This window comes from Thermobia domestica, chromosome 7 (assembly GCF_964235325.1).
Source record: "Thermobia domestica chromosome 7, izTheDome1.hap1.1, whole genome shotgun sequence".
In the NCBI taxonomy this organism is placed as follows: Eukaryota; Metazoa; Arthropoda; class Insecta; order Zygentoma; family Lepismatidae; genus Thermobia; species Thermobia domestica.
The window spans coordinates 3,846,219-3,856,930 of NC_137460.1; positions in this window are offsets into that span (position 1 = coordinate 3,846,219).

The window sequence follows — 10,712 nt, forward strand, 5'->3', positions numbered from 1 at the left end:
ACCATAATTTAATTTACTACTCATTAACATAGTCGTTCCTGCCCTTTACAGGTTGAATTTGTTTTATAATGAAATCAAATAAAAAGTAACAAATTTTTATACAATCTGCTTAATGCACGGTAAAAGCCCATTGAAATGTCAATTGTGCTTGTACGCGGCAAAAAACCTGCAACATGAGGATGTAAGTTTATTGTGAAACTACGCCTAACAGCACGGGGAATGAACGAATCACGCCAGGATAAACCTCGGCCTCCTCCCGTGCACATTTATTTTGGAGCAAAAGACTTCGTCATTTCACAATAAACTTATATGCTCATGTTGCAGGTTTTTTGCCGCGGATCGTACAATTGTCATTGCATCGTAAATTTCCATGTATTTATTGATACCCGTAATACGTCTTCATTATTACGTTCTAACGTCCAATTACAACCTTATAATTTATTGCGCTCTTTATTTAGCGCAAACAGATCAGGCTACTTATAACATCTAAACTGCAGCTTTGAAAATCTGATGGATACACTGCAACAATGACACACTCCGCTCCCCTGTCCCACTGCAGTCGTCCAGTAACTACTCACACTAGCTCAGCTCCCACAGTCAAAATCGACACTGCTAACCTGGTCAGGTGATAGACCGCAGTGTATGGAGTTCCTGGCGTATGGGGTCCCTGGTTCGATTCCAGCTCTCGCCAAATGAACTTTATGGTGGACAAACATCATGTGCGAGGCTTTTCTCAGGATTCTTTATCCCACTTTCCTCTTTCCATTATTATCATTCATCTCATCACCACCGTCTCTCTTAGCATCGGTGCATAATCGTGGGACATTAATGATAGAACGTACAAGCCTTTGTCCTGGCAGAAGGCTCTTCCGAAAGGACTTCTGTACACGAGCCGAGCCGTCGTCCTGCCGGCAGGACGCACCTCCTCAATGGAAAGAACATGAGTTTGTCCTTCCGGAAGGACGGAACCTTCCAGCAGAACGTATTTTAAAATATATAACAAACAATATAAGAGTAGGTTTAGTGTTTCCCAGTTATCACCGAAATTCGCTCTGCTCCACACATTATTAGTGTTTTGTGGATCAAAATAAGAAGAATAAACGTACAGACGATCACCTTTAGAAAACATCTAGCCATTATTGAACTAACAGTCGTACCAACATGATTTCGTTTTTGCGCTAAAACAAGAGTTCATGCTCTTTTCACCAGGAGAACTTTCTGTCCTATTGAACGTACATAAAGTACTCTAATTTGTAGATAAACATGGTAGGACTTTTAGGACGATACGTCCTGCCGGAAGGACGTTGTACGTTCTAAGGTTAAATATTATGCTCACATAAAGACTTCACTCTCATTCCATTTAATTTCAACCTGAAGTCAATGCTTTGATTTGCACATCATTTAACTTTCAACTTCATGTCTTATCTTCTCAACTAATGTTAATGAGAACATGAAATGACTTGCCTTCATGTCTGTTCTATGGTATTGACATGATCGTTCCATCTTGATACTGTTCATATACTCATTCTTTATATCTTTCAAATACCACTTCATTCTTGATAACACTCAAACACTCCATATAAGTACCTAGATGTGTATATATAAAGACCTTCGGGGATTCAGATATATCAATGCCGAGCAGCTTCTTCTTTCCTGTTTTCTTTTTTTCCTTTTTTTTTTTGTTTGTTTGTTTGTTTGTTTGTTTTACCTCATAGGAATCATTTGCGATTTTCTGCCTCTACGGTGATGAATTGCCAAGTTGTTAAATCCTTAGAATTAATTAGTTTCCCGTAGTTTGAAAATTCAAATATGATGTAGTTTAATTCTTAAACCAAAAGGTATGTTCTGGTATATTCTTCATAACATTCACAATAGAATGATTTACGTAAACTGTCAATTCAACAGTAACCTTCCACATACTTATACAATCAAGAGACTAGTTTTATATATATACCAGGAGATGTGCTAATTCAGTTCCGGAATCTTTTTCTCCATTAATGTGTTGAGAATCCCAGCATGAGAAATGTTATTTCGTTTTCTTTTCTTCATAACAAAAGAGTTTGACTTTAAGTTATATCACAAGCACAACAGCGAGTCTTTTCCACTTTTAAGTGTCCGCAAAATTTACGATTTTACACGAAAACCGACCGCCAAAGACAGTAAAAACTAATTTATAGAGTTACTGTATCCTGTGTTTAATATTGAGCATACCACTTGGACACCTGGGGCTATTTCATCTCACTTGTAACCTTTCCTCTCTGTTTCGCAACTGTACAGGTTATGTCAGTCTTTTGATCTAAGACTTTTGTCTGCTACATTACAGTACATTAGTATTACACTGTAAACCTCACACGTTCTTTGGTGATTTTCTATAAACGATGAAGTTTAGAATATGAAGATTTAAAGAACCGAAAAATGTATTTTATAAAGCTTAATAAAACGATAAGTTACCTCTTACATATTTCTTTACTTAGGTTTACTGATTTACATAGTTTCGTTTAATACATACCCTCCCAACTTAAAACAAGCAAGTCTCGTTTCAGATTTGTTAAATTATGGCATACTCCTAATCTATGGAGATCAGTGCACATATGGAACGTGTTCTTAGGACGCTGAATTTATAATAAAAATACTTTTTCGCTGCCCATTATCATTTACGCTCAGTAGAGACGAATATTGAACCCGAAAGTAGTTGTAGATTTGTATTATTTTAGGTTTCACTAGGGCAAAAGTGGGACCTATCCTTGCAATCCATCTAAAATACAGAAGTGAGTTTCGTTTCACTACAATAAACTTCCAAACTCTGCGAACTGAGTACTGAAAATATAAGTAGTACATCTTATATCTTCTGGTATCGCTAGAGAGATAAGATCGAAGACATAACCTGTTCCTCGGACGCTGAACGCGTTACTCAATATCTCTCATTGCTCTTGCTCTATGGGCATTACTATTAACCGGAAGTGGTAGTTGGTGTCTACCAATTCCGGTTTCATTAGAGAAATTAAGTAATATATAAACAAGGCCGGATTTAGGGGGTGTACCGGTGCACGTTCACCCACCCCCGACTTCGCTGTAAGTATACACTGCAATGTAGTTTCAACTCATCAATGTATATTAAAAACTTTTAAAAATTAAAAATAAAAGAAACAAACAGGCTGAGGTTTCGTAAACGCACTTTCAAGGAAGTGAAATCTAAAAATAAAAGTGAAAATGTCAAAATACAAAAACAAAATAAGGAACTTATACAGGTGAAAAGCCAAAAAAGAATACATAAATAAATAAATAAATAAATAAATAAATAAATAAAAGCATTGTATTTAAACTAAACAAATGGTAAACAAAGGGTCAGTCGTTGGGCCAGTCAATTGGTCAGTTAGAACGAGCATCGTGAGTCGACCTTTAGATTGGATTCTTGTCAGTATGGACCTCAGCCTATACCATCAAACTTTCCTTTAAGTACTTCATTAATTATGCTAAGAAGCAACACATAAGAAGTTCGTGTATGGAGGTCTTCCTCCATGACAGGCGTAAATTGTTAAAATTTATAATTTCTACATTTATTATTTTGTAACCTTCTTCTCTATGTAACTTGTTTCAATAATAATCGAGATGCATATGAAATAGTATTATCTTTCTACCGAGGATAAACAATAAACAATATCCTAAAATAATTTATTCAAATTAGCAACAAATCTCCTTTTAAAGTTACCAAACTTGGCTCCTTAATATTAGGCAAATTGCACTGTTAAGTATACACTATCTAAAATGAGAAGCTAGCAGTGAAAATAGCAACACTTTCCGAAACTTTCTGCCGTCGTGTGTCCGTTTCGGATTTAAAAGAAAGCCGAGCTTTGCAAAAGCAATAGTTTAAGAAGATTTTCTGAAAGTTGAAGCAAAAAGAATTTACCAAGCAAAACAATATTCCTTATTCACCACAGATGCCTAAAGTCATTAAGAAAAATCAAATTCAATTCAAATATAGTAGTAATTATTGGTGCACCCCCCTCAGAAAATCCTGGATCCGACCTTACAAGGAAGGTTAGAAGTGAGTTTGTTCAGGTGAGAATTTTAGGAAGGTTAGAAGTGAGGTAAATTATCGGACAAATTGTTGTTTGAATTTTGGTGGATATTCTGTTGTTATCTTTGTAACAAATGAAGTTAATATGATTAACATTTTTGATGTTTTATATAATTCAACTTGTGTAAGTTTTGTGGTTGTTTTATGCACATTGGGCTTTATGAAGAGTTCTTTTTACTATTGTATTAAGAGCTTAACTAACACGTGATGCTAAATTCTGTTTTTAGTAACTCGTAATAAAGTTAACGACGATTTATATAGAAAATGGCTAGCCACGATTTTTCTGTAGAGTTGTTCAAATACAGTACAATAGGAGAAATCATTATGCATATAAGAGAGAATAGGAGTAACTTAACTTGATTTATCCAAAGTTACTACTGTTAATCACCACTAAAGCTTCATTACATTCGGATATTTTTTGGATGTTATCGCAGAGAAAATAGACAGCATGAGATAGCATTTTGTTACTTCCTGTTTCGCAGAATGCCTTACCAGTGTGCAACGTTGCCAAGTTTATTCGTTCCTGTTTCGCAGAATGACATAAAAAGTTTCTGTAGCACCTCAATATTAGAAATGTTTGGCGAAAGGAACAAAACACCAACATAAATCTAAAGATGTGCGGCTCGCAAATAGAGCCCTGTCGCACAAGTGCAATCGTGATTTACTGCAACAAGAACCTATTACAAACACGCAGACACATCATTTTTTTTTTAAAAAAATCATTTGCATTGAACAATAATGGCATGAACCTTAATTTAGTATACAGATGCGACTCTTAAATATCATCTTGTCTTCATTGGAATATAATTTCAACTATCCAAATGAATGCAATGAGATACTGCATTTAAAGTACGGAATAAGGCCAACCTTACCACACCTAAACCTATTCTTAAGAATCCGAGTACGACTCTCTAAACGTTTCCACAATCTTCTCACGTCAGCAAAGTTAGATTGCCTGCTTCCAGCAGCCCCATTCATGGACTGTTCTTGCTTCGAAATTGAACTTTTAACTACAATCCAATTGAACTTTTAACTACAACGAATATTAAGTGTGTAGCAACAACATGACAGTGCAAAATATAATAATATTAATACAATTTGTGGCTTAGTTCATTAGGGCATAAGACTTTTGCATTTGGTCTGCCATACATACGAAAAGAGAACGCTGATAATATTCTAGTTAATGCAAGTTACATTTTCAAGAGTCTCTTGTAACTCGCAGATAATACAATACTGTGTGTTTTCTCTGTAATAATATATTAAAATAAAAATTGAAGGGTTTCTGGCAAAAAGAGACCTTTTCAATGAACGGTTTTTTTAGCTGCTGAAAAAAAGCTTTTGCTAGTACACCTATGGAGAATTATACATGCATAATAATAACAGACCATAAACAATTTAGCTATTAGAACGTTGTACAAAGCATTGAAACCATTTTTAACAAGACTACATTGTCTGGTATTCTACCAACTGGTGACCTACCGGGCTGTATCCAGTGGTCGAAGTGAGACGGTATGCGGTGGTATGCCATACCGCCTCTGGTTTTCCAGTAATGAGAACATACTGTCTCTGGTTTTTCAGTGATCAAGACAATATTTAAATAGCCGGTATGTTGAGTCAAAATCATAATGAAACATACCGCCTCTGCTTTTTTTCCACTTCGAACACTGGCTGTATCGATAACAATAACCTAACCAGTTGCAAGAATACCTGTCAGTTTAGTTTAGGTTAGGTTATTGTTACAAATACAGCCCAATAGGTCACCAGTTCCAAGATTACTGATACCTTCATTGAAAAAACGAGGTACTTAGTAACCTACACGAATTAGCAAGGTGAAAATTAGTAAGTTATCTCTCCGATGTAAGGAGTGGCCAAATGCTTCATGCTTGCAGTTGAGCAACATACTTAAATTTAATATTACCATTGTTTCTTTAGCTTGAAAGTTGCTCATACATTCCGATAATGAGAGCTCTATTCATTGCTGTGATCAGACACTTTTCGACAAATGATGAAAAGTGTTTCTACTCCTCACATGCCAAAATGAACTAAATACAAATTGCACTGGAAATAAGTATAATATTACGTATTTGGTTACTAATACCCAATAATTTTAACATTTAGTGTGTATTAAACTTGTGAGATTTCCCATACTGCTGTACATGTAATGTGTTACTCACGAGAGCATGCGCTAACTGGTTTCTAAAGTTAGTTCACTTTGACATCTGAACAATTTCACTCGAATTCTTAACACAGGATGGGAAAAACAATATTACTCTGTTGATATATTTCAATCAATAAGATCCACAACTTACGACAGAACTGTCTTCTTTTGCATAATTAACGCGAACATTTTTCAGCGTTCGTTTTGAACTAACTCGCAGACAAGCTATCTTGTTTGTGTAGTTAGTTCGTTCTGTCGTCCTAAAACCAGTGTTGCTAATCTCATGACAAACAGAAATCCGATCGTAAAAAATTATACTTTTACAAAATGGCCTGGTTCATTCTTTCATAAGAAAGATTACATAACTTACAATTTATTCCCACGTTTAATTCGAAAAATGGAAATTTGGTGTTAGTTCACTTTGGCGTGACCCCATCCATATGCAATTGTTACGATGGAATCAATTTCTCAACATGCACTACAAACATCGGCATACTTCTAGTGCAGTACAGACTTTTCAGAACCTTATGCAAAAAAAACTCTTATTCTGCGAAACAGGAACGCATACTTTGATTATTTTTCTGTTCTTCGAAATATGGCAACGCTGAGCATGAAAAACTAGTTTGTACAGTCACGAACATTAATAAATGGAGGTTGGAGCCATAAGAAATAATGGGTTCAGCCTCCATTTATTAATGTTCGGGACTGTATCTCTTTCTGCGAAACAGGAGCACGCGGCATAACACATAATGGCATGTTGTGTCGAAAAATAGATGCTCGATTTTACTTTATTTGCTTCAATTGCAATTATGTAAATAATTTTACATCCGGTTGCCCGTACTCATTCCTTATAAATTAACCGTGTATGCAGAATCTCCTTTAAACAGAACAAAATATTCGTGGTGACCTTTAAAATTATCAAGTTTCACATTAGGAAATGCAAGAATTACGTAATAATAACAGTACGAATATATTATTGTTATCAGACATAGGATTTAAAGGGAAGATGACAATGCTAAAAAAAAATTGTATCTTCTATGAACTTATCTTCTTAGAATAAACAACTGAACATCTGTTATTGATAAATATTACGAACAAACAGTTCAGAGAACAAATAACTTGTGATAGTGAGAAAATTATGCTTTCTAGAAAGCTACGAAGTTTCTTGAAAGTTATTTCTTTCCTATTTTTAAGACTTCCAAACTATGCTCCAGAGATGAGCGTCCACATTCATTTTATCCTCATCCTCACGTTGGCTCATTTTTAGGAATGCGTACGTTGACAAGATTTGGGGCGGTCTCGTCTCGAAAATATGCTATAAAAATGATGTCTCGACTCGAAAAATGTATATTTTTCTATTGGAAGAGCTGTGTCTCGACTTGAATTTTCTCAGAAAAATTCTGTCTCGTCTCGTCTCGTCTCGTGCGCACCCCTACTCATTTTAGTCAATATTAGTGAAGATGAAGGCGGGAAAATAATATTTTGAAAGCAAAGGTGAGTAAGTATGAGGGTAGCAATTCATATTGAGATAAGGGCGAGTGAGGTTGAGGTCGAAAATTGACTTTGAGGGCAATTGCAAGTGATAATTAGGAGAAATGACTACCTCTGTTATACTCTGTATAAGAACGGAAAGTGTTATCGAAGGTTATGTTCGTTGATTGACAGTTATCAGAGTAAAATTGTGAATAGATAGCAAGAAATGAAATCTTTCAGTTTTACGTCCCACGATTATGACCGTTAGGCTAAAGGGGGCGATGATAAAGCAAGTGAATGATAATGGAATAATTTGTGGAATGAAAACGTGGAAGGAAACGGAGTACCCTGAGAAAACCCGCCGACTCGACGCTGTCCACCACAAACTAACTTGGCCTGAAATGGAAACATGAAACCCACGCACCAAAGGTAAATACTCTACCACTGAGCCACCGTGCCAATGATAGCAAAAAATGGTGCTTTGATGTGGACTCAGTGCTTAAATAATTATTTTCGTCCTGTTTCCTATTTCTCTATTCAAACCTACCGTTTGCGGTTTCATCATGGATCACCATAGAGAAATGACAGTAATAAATAGAAAGCTGTTTTAGATAGACCCTATGAGTTCAGCATCCTAAGAATAAACTCAATCTCAACTCTTACATTTCTATGTACTATCACTTCCGGTAGAAATGTACTATCACTTCCGGTTTCAATATTGACTCTCTCAAAACACCAGTGACTATTTTGGTCACATATGAAACTGAAAAAAAAAAAAAAAAGATTAAGTTGTAAGCAGATATGATGGATTTATCAGTTTCAGTTTCAATACATGAATGAGAAAAGAGACTAATCTATTTTTGGGACGCTGAATCTTACATCAACAGGTAGCAGTAACAAGTGTACACCACGTGAAGGAGATTCTTTTGTATAGCAACGTATTATCTCGATTAGTATTGAAGCCTGGAATAGTATTAAATTTCTATACTGATGTTTGATTCCAACAATAAATTTACTTTTCATGTATTTTGCTGATAAAAATATTTATATATGTAACAAAATACACTGCTAGCTACCAAATTGAATCAATTGTTCTTCCACTCTTCCTAACTGTGACACTCAGATACTTTTCCGCACATAGGACTACTACTTACAAAGTTGGCACAAATCATAAAATAAAGTTACACACAGTGCCGTGCCCTGGAAGATCAGTGCCCGGGACAAGAGTATGCGACTTTACCACCATACATATATTCCAAGTAGTTTTCCCCTCTTTTTTCCTTTTTTCTCCCGATTTTTGCGCCAGGGACCGTCGCCCCGCTCGGTCTTCCCCCCTCCGTCCACGGCACGGTACTAGTTACACAAATCACCAAAAAGCGCTAATCACATGTAAATGAAATGCATTTAGACACTGTGTTAACGTACTGTGTTATGTGAGTTTCTTATTCTACAATTCTTATAGAGACAAGATGGTTCAGTGGTAGAACGTGTACGCCTGGTGCCTGTGACCCCTGATTCGATTTCCGACCAAATAAGTTCGTGGTGGACAACATCGTGTCCGTGGTTTTCCTCGAGGTATTCCCTATTCCTCCCACATTCTCATTCCACTAACTCGGCCACCGTCATTCACTTGCCTTAATCAGCCGTCTCCCTTAACCCAAGGAAACCATACACTGAGAAAAAAATAGGTGGCGTACGTATAAAGATAGGTTACATGAGTAATTCGTGTAGTTTCTGGACTTAACGTACAGCAAACGTATAACTGAAAACGCATGTTTTATAATACTGTGTGCATAAGTGTTCCATCTGTACGTACTTTCCGTATGAAACAATGTAGGCGGTCAGGATCTTACATACAAATGGACGTATATAACATATAGCTGACGAAGGTAACATAAGTATATGTATGTGATATACCTAAAACTGTTAGATGTCAGACATCCTGCAACGGCATGATGTAACATCTAAGGGCAGTGCGTATGTAGCATACGGATAACGTATGATCCGTACTGATTTCTATAGTAAGCAAGAGGATAACGTATATTTGTACAATATAACGCTGTCGGGAGAACGGATTTTTCTCAGTGTAATTGTGTGACGTTAAAGCTTTTGTACCGTTCTCATAAGTTTCACAACTCCACTTTACTTTCTATCGATTTAGCGATGAGGCCACCAATAGTTGATACACTGTCATTTCACTCTTTGGTACGGAAGATCTATAAATCTATACATCTTCAAATGTATATTTCCTTTTTGGTTGTTAATTTTGGTACGCCATGCTTCAGTCCGATTTGCCATTGTTATGCTAAAGGATTTGTTTTTTTAACTTATTCAGCGTTTAGGTAGGTCATCTTTTATACAAGATGTTTCGGAGGCTCATTTACCCCCGCGCGATCACATCTACAGTAAGTCTAAGTTTGACCTTAATTCTCCTTGATAGATTTAACGTTAAAAATCCTCTCTGTGTACGGTTATGTCAAGTGTAAATTTTAACACATGCTTTGAATCCAGTTAGTTTTGATGAATAAACCTGAATATGTTTAGACCAGACGGAAGAATCAAGGTTGCGCAAGAATGCTTGAGTGTTAAACTTAGCCCTAGAGATTTTTTTTTTCTGTGTATGGCTTTGACAAGTGTAAGTCATACTTGAAATATATGTCAATTTAAAAGAACTGACGTATTATTGTCAAGTCTCAACCAAGCTTGCAATCGAAGAACTAGCAAGTTTGCTATAATCTTAGTTAGGTCTGCAGCCATGTAAATGCAAATTTGTGAAACTCTGCAGACTTCGTCTTAACGTTTGAGTAAGGGTATTAAAAGTGTAGAACTATTAGGGATGTGAGCTAAACTAAGTTTTTTTTTTTAATCAACTTTCGCCTAATAAAAATAGTATCTCTGTGTCATCCTTTAGATCGACATTTTTATTGTTAGGTAATTCATTAGGCGAATCTTGAATATGCGAAACTTGGAGGTCCGAAATCTATTTCTCACTGTATCTAACTA